This window comes from Hermetia illucens, chromosome 1 (genome assembly GCF_905115235.1).
Source record: "Hermetia illucens chromosome 1, iHerIll2.2.curated.20191125, whole genome shotgun sequence".
Classification (NCBI taxonomy): domain Eukaryota; kingdom Metazoa; phylum Arthropoda; class Insecta; order Diptera; family Stratiomyidae; genus Hermetia; species Hermetia illucens.
In genome coordinates, this window is record NC_051849.1 from 25,411,064 (window position 1) to 25,431,735 (window position 20,672).

Sequence of the window (20,672 nt, forward strand, 5' to 3'; positions counted from 1 at the left end):
CCTGTAGAAAATAGACGTAGCACAAATTCTGGGGTCAAAGCCTTGAATGCAACCATCCCCAGAATGGTGAGAGTAGCCATATCCATCCATAGCTAACCTCGGACACTACCTTGTCGTGGTGGGGGAGCCTGTGGTAGTTTATTGAGACACTAAGGGTGTCCAAAAACACATAAGATGGAAGCGAAGAATTGTAACTCTCCAAGTGGTAAGAAGTCACAGACTTCGAATCCACCAAATCAGGTTGTGCTGAGGTGCGGATTTTGGAAACCTCACCTAATTCATGTTCCCCCATAAAGAAATCTGCGGAAGACAGGCTCTCCACTTCAGTGGAAAACCTACACCCGGTCTCTACGGCACGGTCAGCCAAAAAGGATAATACAGTAACTCCCTTAATGAAAGGAACTGGAAATCTGACTACGGCCGGCCTGTCGAAGGAAGGCTCGGCAGGCTTGGCAGAAGGAGACTTAAGCCGCAAAGGAGAAGGGGCTACAGGCATGCCTGTCAGGATTTTCTCTGGATACCTGGTCATTGTGGTGTAGAGGGAAATGAAATCTCGGATGCCTTAGCAAAAGAGGCTTCAACTTTCGGAAGCAGCGATTGGCGTGTCAGCAGCATTGGCTGATGCTGCTATTAAAAACTGGGAACAGGGTTCCCCTAATGACAGGTGGCGAAGCCTTAATGCTGCTAAACACCCCAAATTTTCCTGTCAGAATCAAAGAAACATACGACACACTTTATCCAGTATTGTAGGCATTCTGACGGGCAATAATTCATTAGCTGGGCATATGTTCAGAATAGGAATTATCCAAGATGATACATGTCCATCCTGTAATGAAAAGGCGGAATCCATGGAACATTTTCCATGTGAGTGCCCCGTCTACGGACGCATTAGACATCAGAACCAAGACAAACCCGCATGGAAGCGACTGGCGAAAGTGGGGATGGTGGAAAAAAGGTAGAAGGAAGAAAGGCTTATTTCTCAGTTAAACCAGATAGTGCAAAGGACTATTCTGTCTGAATTGTAAAGGTATGGATCCTCCACTGAGCCTCAGTCCACGAGTAGCTACTTGGAAGGAGATGTACCTCCGTAAGACAGCAGGCTATGTAATCAGGATGATTAGAAAAACATACGATATCGAAGTGAAACCATGAATAAACTAAACAAGCCTATTATCACCTCGTTTGAGAACAACTAATGGCTGACCAAGAAATGCTAGCAGCAAGTATTCAAATTGGCAGAAGGACCATCATGTAAACCTATGGCGGAAAGCACGTCGAACCTTCCACAGGGCGAGCACGTTGCTACAAACGTAATAAAATATTTACCCAGTAAAATACAGAGGTACCAAAAGCAAAGGGGTTTCATGGAGGAAATTCTGGGAGGAATTCCAAACATTTTCAGAATGAATGTGCGTCTAAAGGACGCTAGCTAATCCCGTCGTCATTGGAGAGACCTGAAGGGTTATATACAAAAACTCGAGAAGAATACCTTATAGAGATCTGAAACGATTCAATATAATACAATGAATAAAGATTGGAAATTTGGGAACCCTGTCTTGATACTGAATAAGGTCAAACGGGCGATAAACTCATTTGAAACTGGTCAATCCAGATGGGACCTAGCTGCCAGGAGTGGAGGATTCCATAACAACTAGTTCAAATTTATGGAGCCAATATGGTAGGGAGGACATACGGAGGTATACCAAGGTACCTTTTCGCCCAAAACCAAGGCAGGATCAAATCAAGACCAAAGCGACTACAGTAGAATATAATCTAGAAATGAACCGCATTATATGTTTGCCTTTCACTCCTAAATGGGGCATAGTCGGTTATCCACGCCTACACGTCATAGTTCAAGGTTCGCTGAAATGCACGTCAACTTGCATCGGTTTACTGTTTGTCTATCTGTCTGCCCGTCACACGCATTTCCCTCGGAGACGGTTATAGCAATTGATATAAAATTTGCTAGAAAGGTGGGGACTATGAACACTCACGCATACAGCGAGTTACACCCTTTGAAGGTTTGAATTTAACGGGAGGTCCCTATACATGCAAAAGGAGTGTGTGAATTTTTTCCACCAAATATAATCATGTGGGGTATCAAATAAAAGGTCTCAATTAGTACATACTTTTCGAAGTCGAAGGGGAATTTGATCTACACCGGATCCTTTTCGCAAAAGCTCAAAACTTGCGAGATCACCACTGAGGCCAATATTACCCCCCTAGACAATCGAGATTCGTCGCGGGACTCGGAAAGGAACTTGGAGAGTTCCCAGACTGACATAATTATCGATGCTGTGAAAGACAATCGTAGAAGGCAGCAAATTGCAACAGTGTTTCACTGGAGGAACGCATAAATGACTCTTTGAGTTCATTATGGAGAGGGGCATTATCCAAAAAAATATCAGGGCTCAGGCACGTGGTATAAAGCGCTTCAATATAAGGTCGGTAACAACGCAAGCAAACGGAGTAGATATGGAATAAGTCCCTTGGTGTTCAACAAGCGGCAAAGAAGATGGAAGCCTCTTCGCCGAAGTCAGCTGAGTCGGCGAAAATCCCGGGTAGTTCTTCGAATACAGCCCCCACTTTGACAAAAGGAGAAGAGCCTGCAGCTCATAAACCGGAACAATGGACAAACGTGGGCGACATAAAGCGACAGAAGGGGGAATCCGGAAATAATCATTATTTCCAAGAAAGGAGATATGTCCTACGTCGATATTTTCGGAAAGTCAAAGCCGACCCGGAATCTAATGCTGGAGCTAAACAAATCTAGCGAGAAGGCAGTGGATAGTTTTCGCGGTCAGGTGAGGGTGCTAGGTGAACAAGCTGACGTGAAAACTCGAAAGCAACAGATAGTAATCGAGTACAAAGTGCTAGACGAGGTCACATTACTAGAGGATATATGTGCTGCGCTAAGGGAAGCCTTAGTGGAATAGAAGAAAGTGTGATAAAAAGAATGAAGAATATGGAACACATGGAGGTACACAGACCGCTATTATTAGCTCACCGGCGGAATCAGGGATTAAACTAATTACCCCGGGCAAGGTAAGAATAGTTTGAATCGTGTGCCAACTTAGGGAGCAAGTATCTCTCAACAGATATTTCAGATGCCTCGATTTCTTTCATTTGCGGCAGCATGTACTAGTGAGTACACAGGCCGGGGGCTAGGCTCAATCGTCGATTTGATCTACCTCAGTACCTCGGTGACAAGAGGGATGGTCTGGCGGGTGAGTGAACACTACACGCACAATGACCACCAGGTCATCTTTCTCGACATCAGAAACGGTGGAGGCGACAGTAAAGTGAGTAAGAGAAGCGGAAAAATCAGGAAGGCTGGGTGGTCCACTGAAGCTTTCGAGGAAGAGACATTCCTGACGGTTTTAGAAGGAGGTTACGACCCGAAGGGAACAGCACTGGAAAAAGTGAGCCAGTTATTTCAACGGGTAACTGAAACATGCAACTCTACAATGCAGCAACCAAGCTACTGGTCAAAGGACTAAAGGGAAGCCAGAACATCGACAGTCAAAGATCTTCGAAGCAAGGAAGCTATATGGAAAGTAAGCGGAATGACTGGAAGCAGTCGTGCCTTGAGGTAAATACGAACCCGTAGGGCGCTGCTTACAAGGTTGTAATGAACAAGATTCGTGGATAAAAATCACCCTAAGTGACGCGCCCGCAACTTTTGTTCAAAATAATAGCAATCCTTTTCCCACAAGAAGAAGAAATTGGACCTCAGCTAATAGTTCAACAGGACTTATTTCCAATACCTGGAGTGACTGAGCAGGAACTAAGGGAGATCTGTGGACGAATTGGGGACAATACAATTCCAGGATTGGATGGGATTCCGAACAAAGTGTTAAAATTATCGGCTAAAATCAGGCCCCCGTGGTTCATAAGTCCATTTGAATCGTGCATGATGGAAGGAGTGGGTTCCGCCTAGTGGAAAAAACAGAGGTTGGTTCTGCTACCGAAGCCCCAAAAACCACCTGGCGCACATTCTTCATATCGCCCTACCTATATTTCAGACACCATAGGGAAGATGAGGGTGATACACAACAGGCAATCTCCGTTCGTCGAGCTAGTGGGTGGTCTATTGGAGTGGCAATATGGGTTTCGTAGATCGTGGTCCACGGTCAATGCCATTGAAATGATCGTAGACCTGGCTCGGGAAGGCATCTGCCGTTGGTAAGTCCTGCGAGGTGGTGACGCTTGATGTCAGAAATGCCTTCAACTCGGCCGACTAGGTTTGGACTAAAGGCACTCTGGCTAAACTGGGTGTCCCTAGTTATTTAGCTCAGATAACCGAGAGGTACCTCTCGGAGTGACTTCTTTGGTACGAGACGGACGACGATCCGAAGGAATATGTTGTGACAGTAGGTGTTCCCAAGGATTCGTACTGGGATCCCTGCTGTGGAACATACTGTACGACGGAGTGGTCGGTCTTCGCGTGCCAAAGGAAATCACGAGGTCGTTTCAAAACCGATCATTAGATACCTAAGGGTAATGAGCTTCAAGGGGTACCTGCACTATGCGTGCGAAAAAGCAGCCAAGGCGAACTCATTTCGAGTCAGGATGATGCCTAATGCCAAAATATAGTCGACGGCTGCTTATCGCAGGAGTAGTGAAATCGATCCTGCTATACGCGGCTCCTGTCTGAGCGAGCGCACTGAATAACACAGTGCACCAGGGAAGGGTAAGTTCGGCATAACGACCAATCGCGCTGAGGGTGTGCAGTGCATTTAGGACGGTATCAGATGAGGCAGTGTGTATCATCGCGGAGATGATTCCCTTGGATCTTCCATCGAATAAGATACATTGTCTCTACCGGAGAAGGAGGGTGAATCCGGCCACCAGACTGTCCCGAATGCGTTGCTACACTCGAGGACTCGGAGCATATTATGTTCCACTGTCCGAAATGCGCGAATGAAAGAAGGACGTCAAACGACGCCCTCAACGCAGATATCGGACCGCATAATTTCGTGAAGGAGATGCTAAGGTCCGCAGCAAATTGGAGTGCGATAAACACAACAGTGACTGCGATACAGGAGAAGCTGCGGGAACTGGAACGAGCCAGGAAAGCGCGGCGGACGCGTGACTTATTCTTGTGCTGGTGTAAACAAGAGCCCTCCGCGCGGAGTAATACTTCACGGTGAATCCCACACACTGTCCAATATTATAGTTTACCTCCAAAGGTAGGGAACTTATTTGGAGGGGAGCCGCTAAAATGTAGTGTAATGTCACTGCAGTTCATCCGATAGACGCGTCGGTTCCTTTACCCCGGTTTACGGATTTTTTAAGGAAGAAGGGGTTTAGAAAGACGAACACAAATGGGCGCGTTTGAATGCCCGCGGATAATTATGTACAAGATTAACTTGAAATATTCGTAGCTGACTCGGTAGATTATGTTAGTGTCCGTAATCCACAACGCGTACTTGGTTGCATCCAGCTCTGCATTTGCAACTCAGGTCGGAATTAATCTGGTATACCAGGGCTCGAGGGCACACGAACTCTAGATAGATAGTGCTAAATAGAAGCCTTTTCAGGTCAAATGCAATATATTTCGAATCTGTAGAAGCTTGTCAGGCCAGGTCATCATCATCGCCGCTCACGTTAGTCCATCACGAGGCTAGATAGTGGTTATCCAGGGCTACCAACTGGCAGACGTGGGGTTTGGAGCTTTGCCTCTTATATTCGACCCCACTGATCTCCCCAAAAAGTACGGACTTTGAGTGAATCAAGACGTAATCTGAGACTAAATTATCGAACCAAAAAATCATGGTCTTATTTTTTTTTGTTAGCTTCTATCTCATCTACAAGCGGGGTCGGAAAAAAATCATGGTGACATCTCCATAAAAAATTAAGACTTTATAAGACATCTCATACGTAAAATGAAGATAATAATAGTAAAATGCCGTAATTAAGGTAAGCCTATAATCTACCCTTATGGAAAAGCATTTCCTTCTCGTCCTTAGAAAACCTTCCAATCCATTAAATCATCATATACTTTATCAACTCGCATTGAAAATTTTAACAAGCCACTCCGCCACTAATCCAACATTCATTTTTAAGTGAGGCTGTTTTCGAGTGTTTATACACGCGTTTTCCACCTCATCTACTGCTCATCTATCCTTAATCAACTTTATGAATATGTAAATTTGATGTCCTTAACGCGAAGGTACACACAGTCTTCCTGCATAGAAACGAAATAAATCCACTGTTGACACTAATTTCGACACTTACTCTACGAAATTTACATATCTTAAGCATATGTGGAACGTATGTGCGTTAAGATGAAACTTGCTCAATGCCCGAATTTCTGGGAAAAGTGCTATCCATTTTGTGTCCTTTATTAAAATACATTTTCATGTGATGCCTGCCTGACACCATTTGCATACACCTCATTTTCTACGTAGTTTCTCCCGAGATAGGTGGCGTAGGTGCGGCAGCATAGATACTGGGGGTACATACTTATTTCACTGTCAATTAGATAGATGATGTATGACAACCTAAAGATAAAAGCTATTGTCTGTAGCTACGCCGTCTGCTTCATAAAACCGCACATTTTCGGTTCACTAAAATCCGGCAATCTTCCATCAACGTGTGTGTGGCTTCGTTCAAGTCATTTCAGCGTAACTTTCATTCCATTTAGGAGGATTTATGCATCCGAAATCGCTCCATACCATATGATTTCAGGTTCGCCCGTCTCCCCGGTTTTAACGAGGAGCTATCACATGCCGCCATTGAACGCCATGTATCCTTCTGCATTATTTTGGTGTACATAATATTTTCGAGGTAGTTACTACCATCTTTCATACGTCGGGGGAACTAGCTTTTGCGTTTTCACAGAGTTGATGTCGGAAAAATTTACTACTTCTATGCGGAGCAACCGTATTTCGTTAGCATATGTACGTACGGATGGGAATCTCGTTTCTTCCTTTCTGGGAGCAGGAAATCGAGTTGCCAGCTCCAGCTGAACCCCCGAAATCCGCTGATACTGAGAGCGAACTTAATTGTTAGGAAACCAAGTGGTAGCTGCCTGAAAACAATTCCCTCTCAGTCATTTCAATCCTTCCTATGAAGCATTTGAGACCCGCTGCAGCTCAAGACCACCCCTGAGTGTCAGGCTCCACCAGCAACCCTGTCAGGCTCCAAGTGCGATATTTGTTAAGTTTGGGGAGCCATTCGAGTGTATCTTCCGCATGTCTCATATATTCATAATGCCGAAATGTTTTCACATTTATGGGTGAGGTTTATGAATGTACAACAGCGCCCCAGCCACTATATGAGGTCCTGTGATGCTCTTCAAAACTTTCCGCTATTCACCTATTTTATCTCTGCGATGCTCAAGAAAACTACAAATTGTAAATGACGTTCTCCTCGACGAAGAAGGTACATATCCTTGCGCGCAAAGTGCCATAAAGCACCTAAAGGAGAATAGCGGAATAGTTCCGGAGCGTTCTAGGTGGCTGCCTACACGCGAACCCAGAGGTTGTACAGTGGAGGCAGCTCCATTCCCGCGTCCTTCGACTGAATGTAACATTATTGAATTTCCTCCTGATTGCATAGCCGAGGTATTAACTCAAAGCAAACTTTACTTGACTTCGCAATGCACATGCTGTACTTCGCCAAAATATCTTTCATATGCACATATTCGGATATGAATGGGAGAATTCATGATTTCGATGGTTGAGGACTCCAGCCAGCTCCTGCACGCCAACAAGCCATCCCTGCTCAGAAATGCAAAGAAAATTTCGCAAGTTTTTGAGAAAACTTGACAGCTTAACTCTTCCATTCCTTCTTTTGGGATTTTAGCGGAAATTCTGCTGCTTTCTTCCTGCTTTCCAGGCTTTTGGATGCATACATATCCGGGGGAAGCTCTGGAAACTGGGACGCCATGCGATCGTGTGCGGGGTGGGTTTTGAATTTGCAAGTGATGCTAAGGATGCTGCTGTTTATGTAAAGTTGATTGCTCTTCATATTCTCGAAATATAATTAAAATTTGAAACAGTTTGGCTGTTTTGAATGCCACATTGCAATGACATTCGAATGCAATTTCTGGTGGATTTATCATGGGAAAAGTTTTTGAGATTTAATTCTGGAAGTTTTGGTGATGGAATAACATCGAGTGTGTTTCAGTTTATGTAATAAAGTTTTCCGAGATGGATGCGTTGCTCGTTTCGATTTATGTCTTTATCTTCATTAAAGGAGTCAGTAAAGTTTTTTAGCAGTTTCTTCGTAGGAACAGTAAAAAGACCCACTTATAAGGAACAGAACACTGCTTATATTTGAGGGGTCAAGTAGTGCACTGCAGGGTAGACTGACGCGCAACCTATCTCTCTCTAGGATGAGCTGTTTCTCCTCTGGAGCGATACGTGACTTTTCAGGGGCCAAGACTCTAGTCTACCAAGACCGTACATTCAGTACGAGGTGACCCTACTATTAACAAAATGCTACGGATCTAGACTGGGGAGTCGAAAAACACCTCCCCCAATCCAGAGTGTTATGCGAACCGTGCCCATTGGATAGTTTGCAGTCGGGGGTAACTGACTGTATTCGAACGGAGCCTCACTGGCATCTAGTCACCTCAATGAGTAAGTTAGACCTTACCGTGCTATGGGGGGCTATGGCACGGCGGACCTCCTAACCCCCATACTCGTGGGAATCAAATGAGTACAAACAAAAAAGAAAACCAACAAAGTGGGGCCCCGTACGACACAAAAGCTGATAATCAGGCGGAGGCACATCTCCGAATTACTGAGAGCCAGATGATTATACTCAAGAAGGGAGAAGTTGGGACGTCAAGCAGTGGATCCAAGGTTAACGTTGATATACTGCGTGGACAACAACCAACGAACGCCGCTGCTCAAAGGGGACTAGCAAAAGTACGTCTGAGATAAATATAACAGACGTCAGGAAGGAGAAAGGTCTTATTGGCGCCGTTGTTAAATGGTACTTGTGCCTATCTGAAGAAAGGCCTAAAACCGGAAGAGGCCCTTAATAAGGCTCAGGACATACCTAACTCATCTCTACTGGAGCCGAGAAAGCGGTGAGTAGCAGAGATCAGCCCGCATGAAGGGAACGCTTCCAAAAAATTTAAATCCAAGGGGGGAGAAATCCCGGGCAGATCAGAAGTGAAGGCAGGACTCAGGAAGCCGCCATTAGCTATACTTGTGCGGTCAAGGGCATTCGACTGGCCATACTGCCAAAAATGTTTCCCGATTAAATACTCACTCATGAGCAGCAGGAAACCATTGAGGACCTTTTACGTCAGGCAGATGATCAAGGGATAGACTTCGAAACTTCGTGTTCACCGGGATACGCTTTCGACCAGGCGTTATACTGGTGGACTGCGCGACGGAGGACACTGCAGAATGGATTAGAACCATATCTCCTAGATTGCCAAGCTGGGAAGGGGTGGAACTGTCAACATGTGTTCAGGAGGATATACCAGGAGCACACAAGTTGACAGTTTTTCTGCCAAAAGCCCCGACAATAGAAACGGAAGACCTTATGGCCCTCCTAATCGCCCAGAATGAAGATCTCCATATCCGACTATGAAGAATCTTCAGAAGCAAGGTGGAGGAGGGAGGAAGATAAACTCGTCATGATCGGGGTAGATGACCGATCCCTGGAGGCAATCAAATGTCGGATTTGCCATATCAACTACCGATTTGGCAACATACCCGTGCATGTGCACAGGGAAAAGCCAAGGAAAGATACCTCGAAGGAGACATCGGGTGAAAAACACACCAAGGTTCCCGAAAAAGTCTCGAAAGCTATAGAGGCGGAAAAGACTGGATCAACCAGGGAAGTAGACCTGCTTCCCAGTGAAGAGCAGAAGCTGGACGACCTAGACCTAGGACTCCTAGTACTCAGGGTGGAAAGAGATGCCCAGGAAAGCACCATGTCGGAGGAGGAGGGCGACACTCCGACAGTGGAGATGAGTTCCAAACAAGAACGGAGCCAACGGCCAGCACTAAGATAACCCAGACAAAACCTCCACCATGCGAAAGCTGCATCTGCAGTAATTGCAAAAGCAAGTTCCAAGGAGAACATTGGAATAGTGCTGGCAGGAGTCCTTGACGTACCGGGAGCAGATTCACAATCTGCAAGGAGGAAGCATGCAGGTAATTTGGGACTCCTCTTGTGAAAAACCAAGAGCTTGCATAGTTCTTAAACGTAATCTAAAATACATATGTCTTTCAGAGTTCTTAACCGGGGACCTAATGGCTATCCACGTCTCATTGAAACCCGGGAGGAGCATTCGAGAAGCAGATGTGGCATCGGGATACTTCCCAGGCGACGAAATCCGGGCTCCACCGGAACAAGTCGCAAAACTGGCGAAGTATTGTGAGAGGAGGGCGTTACCACTTCTCCTCGGCTGGGATGCGAACACCCACCACGAAGTCTGGGGAAGCAGCGACACCAATCGTAGAGGTGAGTACCTTCTTGAATTTATTCTTAGCAATACGTTAGAAATATTGGGTTGGAGAAAAAGAAATGTCGTATTTTGTCAATAGATGGCGACACTGTTCATACTGTACGGCGATTTGAGGACGACAATCTGTGCTACAAGTGACAGTACTATGATCGTACGTTTCAGTCTCGAGTTATAGCACGTCAAAGATGGAGTCCACCAAACAAGAAATTCGCAATATTTTACGTTTTTACTACCTGAGAGGTAAAAATGCACCGAAGGCGGCCGAAAAAATTTGTGAAGTTTATGAGCCCGAAAGTGTAACGATACGCACAGCACAGCGTTCGTTCGATCTATTTCGTTCTAGTGTAGTGGATGTCGACGATACACCCCGTACAGGTAAGCCAATCGTCGTAGATAAAATCGTCGAAATCATCCAAATGGACCGGCTTGTGAGCATTCGCTCGATTAGCCACCAACTGGGTAGAGACGATAAAACCGTTTGAAACCATTTGCAGAAGATTGGATTCCAAAAAAAGCTGGATGTTTGAGTGCCACACGAGTTGACGCAAAAAATCTCAACACCTGCGATGCACTGCTGAAACGGAACGAATTTGACCCATTTTTGAAGTGGATGGTGACTGGTGATGAAAAGTGGATCATGTACGACAACCTCAAGCGAAAAAGATCGTTGTCGAAGGGCGGCGAGCCGACCCAAACCATCGCCAAGCCCGGATTGACGGCCAGGAAGGTTTTGCTGTGTGTTTGGTGGGATTGGAAGGGAATCATCCACTATGAGCTGCTCAATTATGGCCAGACCCTCAATTCGGTGCTCTACTGTGAGCAACTCGACCGTTTGAAGCAAGCGATTGACCAAAAGCGGTCAGAATTGGTCAGCAGGAATGGTGTTGTGTTCCACGAGGAGAACGCTCGGCCTCACACATCTTTGATGAGCCGCCAGAAGCTACGCGAGCTCCGATAGGATGTCGTATCGCGGACACCGTATAGTCCGAACCTGGTACCAAGTGATTACCATCTCTTCCGGTATATGCAAAACGCGCTTGGTGCTACTAAGTTGGCCTCAAAAGAGGCTTGCGATAGCTGGCTGTCTGATTTTTTTGCAAATATTGGAGGGAGGGATAATGAAGTTGCCTTCTAAATGACAACAAGTTTCCGAATAAAATGGTGCATATTTGATTTAAATCGGATAATTCTAAAGCGTCAAATTTCGATCACAAATACGACTTTTCTTTTTCCCCCAACCAATATATAGTTTAGGGAACACTCCAACATTTTTGACCAGCACTAGATAGGAGGTACTAGACATAACTCTAGGAAATACTCTAATCAACGGAATGGTCACGAATTGGATGGTGTCGGATGAACCCTCTATGTCCGATCACAGGAACTCTGAAATAGAAAGAATACTAAGGAATCCCAGGAGAACGGATTGGGAATCCTACGCAACGCACTTGAGCAACAATATTGCCCACTTTCAAGGGGGCGGCGACATCAGGAGTGAACTGGAACTAGAAACAGTGGTGGAAAACCTCAATACGGTCGTCATTGACGCATATGAGGCCAGCTGTCCGACTAAGATAGTTAAGTCATTATGGTGGTACCATAATGGAACAGGAACCTGATCAGAATGAGAACAGAGGCACGAAAACTCTTCAACCGAGCAAAACAAACCGGGGACTGGCAGAGGTACAAAAATGCACTGCGTAAAGTAACGTGATCAGGAAAGCGAAACGGAACAGCTTCAGGGAATTATGTGAAGGGATCGAACAGATCAGATTCTCAGAACTCATTTACCGGGGTCCTACCCCACGGTGGCAGCCGACAACATTCTGCCTGACACCCCAACAATGAATAAAAGAGGAAGAAAGGAGAACTGGAAACTAGCAAAAGAGATATGCTCAGAAGCTAGGCTAAGGTGGACAGTGGGAACTTTTAAACCACTGAAATCTCCAGGAGTAGATGGCATCAGAGAGGCCTAGGAATTATCTTAGAGTCTCTTCTGAGGGTGGTAAGGGGGAGCATAGCACTGGGATACATACCAAGCGCATGGAGACGGGCAAAAGTTGTCTTTATTCCGAAAGCGGGTAAAAAGGATCCTTTTCACCCTAAATTTTTCAAACCAATTTGCCTAACATCGTTCCTACTCAAAACGGTGGAGAAAATCATAGACAACTATATTAGAACTAACGTTCTAAAGCGTAATCCCCTACATCACTGTCAACACGATTACCGGGCAGGACGGTCAACTGAAACTGCTCTGTATCAGCTGACAGAGGTACTACGGGATGCCAAAGGAACAAAAGAAATTGCACTGTGTGCGTTTTTGGATATCGAAAAAGTATTCGACAACACATCGCACACAGTGATACAAGATACCCTGAGCCGCAACGGAGTGGGAAACACACTGGTATTCTGGAAGTACCGATAGGTACAAATTCTATTGTCACGAACACCACTCAAGGCTGTCCACAGGGTTGGGTACTGTCACCGCTAACGTGGAGTATGGTAGTGGACGAACTCCTGCACGTGTTAACAAATACAAGTCCGGTGTTACGCGGACGACATTGTTTTAATCTGTAGCGGCAAATATGAAGATACCCTAGGTGGTAGAATGCAAACTGGACTAAGGGTTACTAGTGCCTGGTGCAGGAAGGTGGGAATGCGGATCAACCCAGTCAAAACCACCATTGTACTATTCACTACGAGACGTAATTTTGATCACCTGAGAGCCATAAGATTATAAGGTACGGAGGTGAAACGAGAAACAGAGGTCAAATATTTGGGAATTACGCTAAACCAAAAATTACTCTGGAAGACACATGTCGGAACCACTTGTCGGAAAGCCACGAGGGCTCTGATGACTTGCAGATCCATAGCGGGCAAAAAATGGGGTTGCAGCCCGAAGATACTACTTTGGATATATACTGCAATAGTAAGGCCAATGATTACCTATGAAGCGGTAATCTGGGCAGAAAGAACCGAACTCAGCACACAAGCCAAGGAATTCTCCATCTGCACATACAGATGCAGGGAAGGAGGGCAATATTCAGAATGACCGGTAGTATGAGTGAGGCGGGGAGCTTCCTAAATCGAAGGAAGATTGATGTTGTTTCTAGGCGGTATCCCGAATTACTGATACCTAGGGATAACATAACAAACGAGGTTTCACTTCGATAAGAAGTTTGAAACACGTTGGAGTAACAAGGCATACTGATTACTCGGTACACTGACGGATCCCTCACAGCAGAGGGAGTGGCTGCCGGTATCATTGATCCAAGGATAATGTAGCATATTCCAGGCGAAAATATATGCCATAGACAAATGTCCCTCCTTTAATCTTCAAAGGATCCACAGAGGGCAGAACATAGCTATTCTCACCGATAGCCAAGCAGTGATCAAGGCACTCAAGTCCAACCAGGTGAACTCTAAACTGGTGTGAAGACATCACACCAGCCAAGCTTGACGAAGGGATCTTCGTCAAGACTTATCAGAGAACTAAGTTTCGTTAAAATTTTCGGCCCGCCCGCCTGCCTCGCCGAACTTAAATGATTCCGACAACTATACACTCTTTTATCAAAATGTAAGGGGTCTAAGGACCAAACTGTCGGATTTCAAACTGTCTGCCTTAGCATTCCAAGATCATTCATCTGCATTTCTGAAACCTGGCTGGATGGCAGGATTTTAGATTCTGAGCTCCTCGAAGGTTACTCTGTCTTTCGTTGTGACAGAGACTGCACAGCGCTTGACAAGACAACTGGCGGATGTGCCCTAATAGCTGTTAAGTCCTCTCTTCGTGCCGAAATCATCTTTTCCTCCTCCTCGTCCTCCATCTACGATTCTGTCACCATACGTGTCTTTCCGCCAAACATACGTCTCTTTATCATATCGTGTGCATATTTTCCCTGCCTAAGCCCGAGGATTCGACAGATTATCAGAGGTCCTAATCGCTTTGTTTCCCTCGCTTCCTTCCATCCTCTGTGACGACTTTAGTCTTCCTATGCTCTCCTGGCCTTTCCTCTCTCCCTAATAACTCCACCCACCCTACTCTTTCTCTATCCACTTTCATGTACACCTGTGGCGCCCTCCAGTTTAACCTTTCTAGAAACTACTTAGATCGCACTCTTGACATTGTCCTCTTTAACCTTCCCGTGCGCTGCCTTTCCCAATCCCCTCATGCCCCGTCTTACATTGCCGTTGACGCCCATCATCCAGCTCTCGAGTTCGATGCTCAAATATCCCGATTCCACTCTCCTGTCGCACGCAAGCCTACCAATTTCAACTGTCGTAAGACGAACTTCGAAAGTCTGAACTCAGCCCTGACGTCAATCAACTGGGTCCCCCTCCTCTCTTCATTTACGTGTGGCCAAGCACTCAACATCTTCTATACCATTTTATCTGATCTTCCTCCTTGTTACGTACCCTCCTCTTCTGAGTGCTTACGCTCTTACCCCGTCCGGTTCACCACTGAAGTTCACAACAAACTACGTCAAAAACAGGCTGTGAGGAAGAAGTTCTAGAAACGATGGTGACTTAGTTTTTTTCAAATCTATACGTTCCTCGGTCAAATCCTTAATACGTAAATCCAGAAATGAATATTCAGAACTTGCGACGACTGTATGTGTGCGATCGCAGTCACGGTCGAAATCTGTTTCCCGGAAAGGGCGTTCGGGTAGTTTCACTCTATGACCCTCATCGATATGTTGGCACCACCGTAAATTTGGAGTTCAAGCAACTAAATGTACCACCGGATGCAATTTCAATGAGACGCGCGATTTTCTCACAAATGCGTCCTCTATCACTCCAGAAGCTAGCTGTTCCAAAGAAAGAGTTCAATGATCTCATGAAACAAGGTATTTATAGACCTTCCAATAGCTGTTGGTAATCTTCACTCCATTTGGTCTTTAAGCCAACATGTGAATGTAGGCCTTGTAGAGATTACAAGCTCAGACAATTCTCGACCAGTACCCTATTCCACCCATCCATAATTTCGCGCATTCATTGACAAACTGCCGTCTTTTCGCGACTTTGGATGTGGCCAAAGGGTGTCACCAAATCCCTGTTGCTCCCGAAGACTACCGAAAATGGCTATCTGAACACATTTTGGGCACTTCGAGTTCACTAGGATGACTTTTGGCTTATGCAATGTCGTGCAGACATTTCAGAGATTCATCCACTCTGTCCCACGAAACTTAAGCTTCTGTTTCGTTTACATGGATGATGTTTGGGTCGCCTCATCTTCCAAATCTGAGCATTTGAATCATCTCGAGTGCATTTTTCAACGTCTCCTTCAGGCCGGGCTCATCCTTGGCGTTGAAAAATATAAATTGCTACAGGAGCAGGTAAAATTTCCTGGTTACATGATTACCCCTGACGGAATTCAACCAAACCCAGACAGGGCTGAAGCAATGAAAAAAATTCCCCTGCCAACCACGGTGAAGGATCTGTGAAGGTTCTTGGGCATGTTAAACTTCTATCGTCGTTTCTTGCGCAAGGCTGCTCATAACCAACCGATCCTCAACGCTTACATGTCTGGGACAAATCCACGGACCCCCACAAGGTTGCATGTCCTACTGAGGCTGTCCAGGCATTTCAAACAAGCTTGCTGAAGCTACGCTCCTCGGCCAGATGTACAAACACAGCGGTAGGCACCACTCTTCACCAACGGATGTATCAAACCTGGCAACGGTTGAGCTTCTTTTCTAAACAACTCCACCCAGCTCAGCGTAACTACAGCGCCTAGGAAGTTACAGTCCCTGCCGCGGTATATTAAACAGCAATCGCCGAGGCGCAGAAAGACGACGCAGAGCTTCAGAACCTCCTCCAACGAATTTCCTATCTTCGGCTCAAACTTCTACTAACTCTACGAGGCCATTTATTTCGACCAATTTTCGCAAGGAAAAATTTCATGCAGTACACGATCTTGCGCACGCAGGCATCAGAACCGCGAATCGGTTAGTCAGCAGAAAATATTTCTGGCCGTTGATCATGCACGTAAACACTTGGGCTAGACAGTACATCGCCTGTCAGAAGAGTACAATCAACAAGCATGTGAAAAAGGAAGGAGACGATTCCCACGGTCGACCAAGCTCTTCCGCACCATCCACCTCGATATCATTGGGCCTTTGCTAGACTCAGCTATCGCATGCCGCTCGAAACTTCGGCCCTTACCTTCCACCTTCCCGACACACGACGCCGGATGTCGACACTCATAGGAACCTGGAGGTCCTCATTAGGGTGGACGCTTCTCGGAGGCCTACCACATTAAGGCCTACTTAAAGTCCTGGAGCGACGGAAGCTCGAAGTTGGGGCGGGCCCAAAGGGATCTGCTTGTCGAGGTTGAAAGCATTCGCGGGACCGAGTGCCGCTCTAAACAAACGCCCTCGAAGTATCAGGGCCACCCAGTAACCCCATTGGCGGGGTCTTGTCCCAGATTCCTCCGCAGAATCCGCGCGGTTCTGGGATTTCAATGCGCTATGTATAAAATTGTGGTTGGAGAGTAATTTATGAAATTTTCTAACCTGAAGTGCTTTTGCAAGATCTGAACTACTTAACTATATTAACTTTCAGGACATGCGTCAATCTCTGATTTCCCAAACAGTCGAGAGTTCCCTTTTAATGAAATTTATGTACTATTATCCTAACTTTTCTCCCACATCACAGAGACTACAATTAGCACGTTAGTTGAAGATCCTGCTACGGATGGCCATAGATATCATATATTTCAATTTCATATGAATTCCAAGGAAAATGATATTGAAAGGTCGAAGCTATGGCCAACAGCCCAATTAAGGCATAGTGATTCGTTTACTTCAAGTAATAACATATCCTGGACTAAAATTGAATCTGAGAATTGTTCATTAATTTTGATTAATATAAACCGATCCCTGGAAATATTATTATCGAAGTCCTCCCACAGGACTATATTATTCCTTCCCATATCACACAAATGTCTAATTTGCAAAGCCGCATTCATTATAATTCCCTCAATTCCTTATAATTCCCACTTCTACACGTGTACCCGGTGAACTTCTCGTCAACACGAAACGACTCTACTCATATCAATTATTCCCAGACCGCTAATCTAATTAGCATGTTGAGAGAAGTTTTCCCTTTTCAAAACTTTTCGAATCACTAGAAACTTTCGAGACGTACATTTCTCTCAAAAATCCGCATTCAAAGCAACTCGCAACTGCATGGCGACCGTGTGTGGAACAATTAACACAAAAATGCAAGTGAAACTATGCAGCAGTCGCACTTCTCGCATTTAGTTCATTAAGTGAAAAGTATGGTATCATGCCTTCCTGAATCCTTTTCCAGAGCTGCTTGGTAGTCCTTCCAATTAGCCAACAATGTGACAAGTGTATGTCATTCACACCTCTCGCATGCATCCTCAAATATGAGGAGGCCATGTTCCCTTCTTTTGCCCCTATCTTGCCGACGTTAAGCTTTTAATTAGTCAAAGAATAGCGAAAGGATAGACGACAATTCTGAAAAGGATAAAAACAAATGACAGTGTGGTCTGTTGAATGTATGGGAAAGTGGTTTTTGATAGGTTCCGTGCCCTACCATGTCGCTAATCTGTTGAATCTGAATGGCTTGTCAAGTTGTCTCAAAGGAACTTCTTCGTCCTTGTCGCTGGAAAAACTTGAAAATTCTACTCCAATTAAAGTTTTTCCTGCATTATAGCTGCCCCCCCCCCCCCCCAAATTCAAATGTAAAGAAACCCCGAACTTAAGGCATACAACAAATATGTACGTTTCCACCCCCATCTTATAGAAAACCTACACTCACTAGAGTTGAACAAGCAAAATTAAGAAGATTTTCACTTAAAATGCACTCACAAGGCGCCGGCGGCAGTTATCAAAAGACGGCATCCTTGACACTTCCAAGCTTCGATGATCATCAATTATAATTGACTCACAATGCAAAGGATTTCGCGACAGGAAACCCTTTCTTTTTTCTTAATCTTTCAGTTCAAGTCTACACGCGAAACCTCTCCAAATCTTCCATTTTATCATTCTAACATGAAAATTTTATCATTGAAAGGATGGTTTTGTCTTCGTCCTTTGTAGTGTGATACCAGTTGAAGTTAATGGAATTCTTTAAATGTGAAAAAAAAATGTTGAATGATAAGTGGTACTCCGGAATCGAAACAGGATTATGAACAAAAGGACGGGAGTCTTTTGATCTCAGCCGGAGTGAAAGCAAATAAATAATGCACTCGTCCTTGAAGAGTCGACTGAAGTTAGAGGGACGAATTAGCTGCACTTATTATGGAATTTATGGGTAATTTAGCACCTAAGGATTAGCAATGCGAACAAAGGAAGCTTTTTGGTAGACATTTAGAAAAGGTATCAAAGCCAAAATGGAAGGACTCAAGTAACAGTCCTGTAAGATGTGAGGCTACAAACTATTAAGTGAATAGAATGCCAACTGTGCCTATAGTATCACGATGTCGAGAATGCGTCACTCTTGCTGGTCCTACTTTGTCCTTTATAGAATCTCTTAGGATGGTAGCGCCGTTAGGTATCAATGGCCGCCCCGAAGAGCCCAATTAGCGCTGTGGTGCGGCGTTTTGATAGCACTAACTCCTAAAGCCCTTACTGCTGTGACAAGAGCAAGAAGGCAGAATTGAGATGGCTCAGATCTTTAGAAGCAGCCCCTGGCATTCACGAATGCAAGCAGCTCTTCCATTCTGCAACTAGAAATCTCTCTGAGATCCCCACAAAATGATTTACCTAGTGTCCGTAGCCTACCTGGGACTTTTTCCCTCTTCTCTACAGCTCGGAAATGCAAATTGTATGCCGATTCTGGCGGCATGGTTCCCTATAGGCCAGTACCCTGTGCAGACCGCCGTAGTCTCATAGGCATTTGCACACGTCGGGTTTTGTTATAGGCGGGCCAAATCTACTTTGACTTGGGACAGGTGTTGATCCTTCGTCATCTGAGGGCCGCGACTGCTGGGGTAATGCCAATAGATTCCGCTCTTGACAGTCGCCAGCAGAAGACAGATTGTGCCCACCGGACGACTGTCAAGAGAAGAGTTTCGCTTGGCCAGTCCGTCAGCCAGCTTATTTCCCTGTATATGACCGGGGACCCAGGGAAGAGTGACCTTGAGTGTTCGGCCCAGACTGTTCAGCTAAAATAGTTGAGCTGTCCGAATTCATCAGGAACAAGCACAACGTGCACCAAGCCATTAAGAATACGGTGAAAGGCATCAGGGTGCTTTACAATAGGTCGCAGGAAGAAGTAAGAAAGCCTAAGCAAAAGCCAGACATCCCAGCTCCGACAGTGTCACAGGCGACCCAAAACACAAGGTCATCGATCTTCGATCAAGCAGGAGAGTGCGAAACAAAAAGGGGGAAGCTTTGGGGAATCAGCAGGCACCAAAAAGGAAGAAAAGGATCTTGACAAGTCCAACAAATGAAACTGAAAGTTCAGAAAGGCCCAAAATGCCCAAAGTAGGAATGTGGACTAGTGAAGCGAAACCGAAGGAAAACAAGGAGTTGGACTAAGGTCGTGAATAAAAAAATAAACAAGAAACCAAAGGTGCAAATTTGCCCAGAGACAATTGTAATCTCCAGCAGAGGAGATCTAATGTATGTGGAGATACTGAAAAAGGTGAAATCTGACCCGGACCTAAAAGATCTAGGCCTAAATGTCAGCAAAATCCGGAGGACCCAGAAACATGATCTCATGTTTGAGCTAAAAAAAATCCAGCGTGGGGAAAACTCATGGATTTCGTAACCAAGTTATAAACTCACTTGGGGATGAGATCTATATATAGTGCCAGGATCTCGATGAGGTAGCGTCCAGAGAAGAGATCGGCACTGCCTTGAAGCAACAATTCAAGTTGGAGGAATTCAGTGAAGAATCTATCGTGGCGATACTCAAACGGCCACAATGCGACTGCCAGTGGGGTCAGCGCAGAAGTTGTTGGCCGTGGTGAAGGTTCGGATTGGATGGGGTGTTTGCCGACTAAGAGAGCAGATCTCTTTAATGTTTGGACACTTCGCGAAGGCATGCAGTAGCCGCATCGATCAGTCCGATCGATGTCGAATGTGTGGGGAGAAAGGACATATAGCCAAGGAGTACAATAGAGACCTCAAATGCATTTTGTGCGAAGGAAAGGAGGCGCAGGATAACCGGCATATTGCCGGAAGTGGTAAATGCCCGGAATTTAGGAAGGCGTCAATTGCAGTGAAAAAATGAGGTTAATACAAATAAACCTCAA

The 20,672-nt window shown here is 45.3% G+C and overlaps 1 protein-coding gene across 3 annotated transcripts in view; it reads right to left on the reverse strand.

The window, feature by feature from the left end:
• The window catches only part of LOC119658193 (semaphorin-2A), a 494,571-nt gene that overhangs the window by 73,684 nt on the left and 400,215 nt on the right, over positions 1-20,672 (reverse strand). The gene's annotated exons all lie outside the window — the stretch shown is intronic.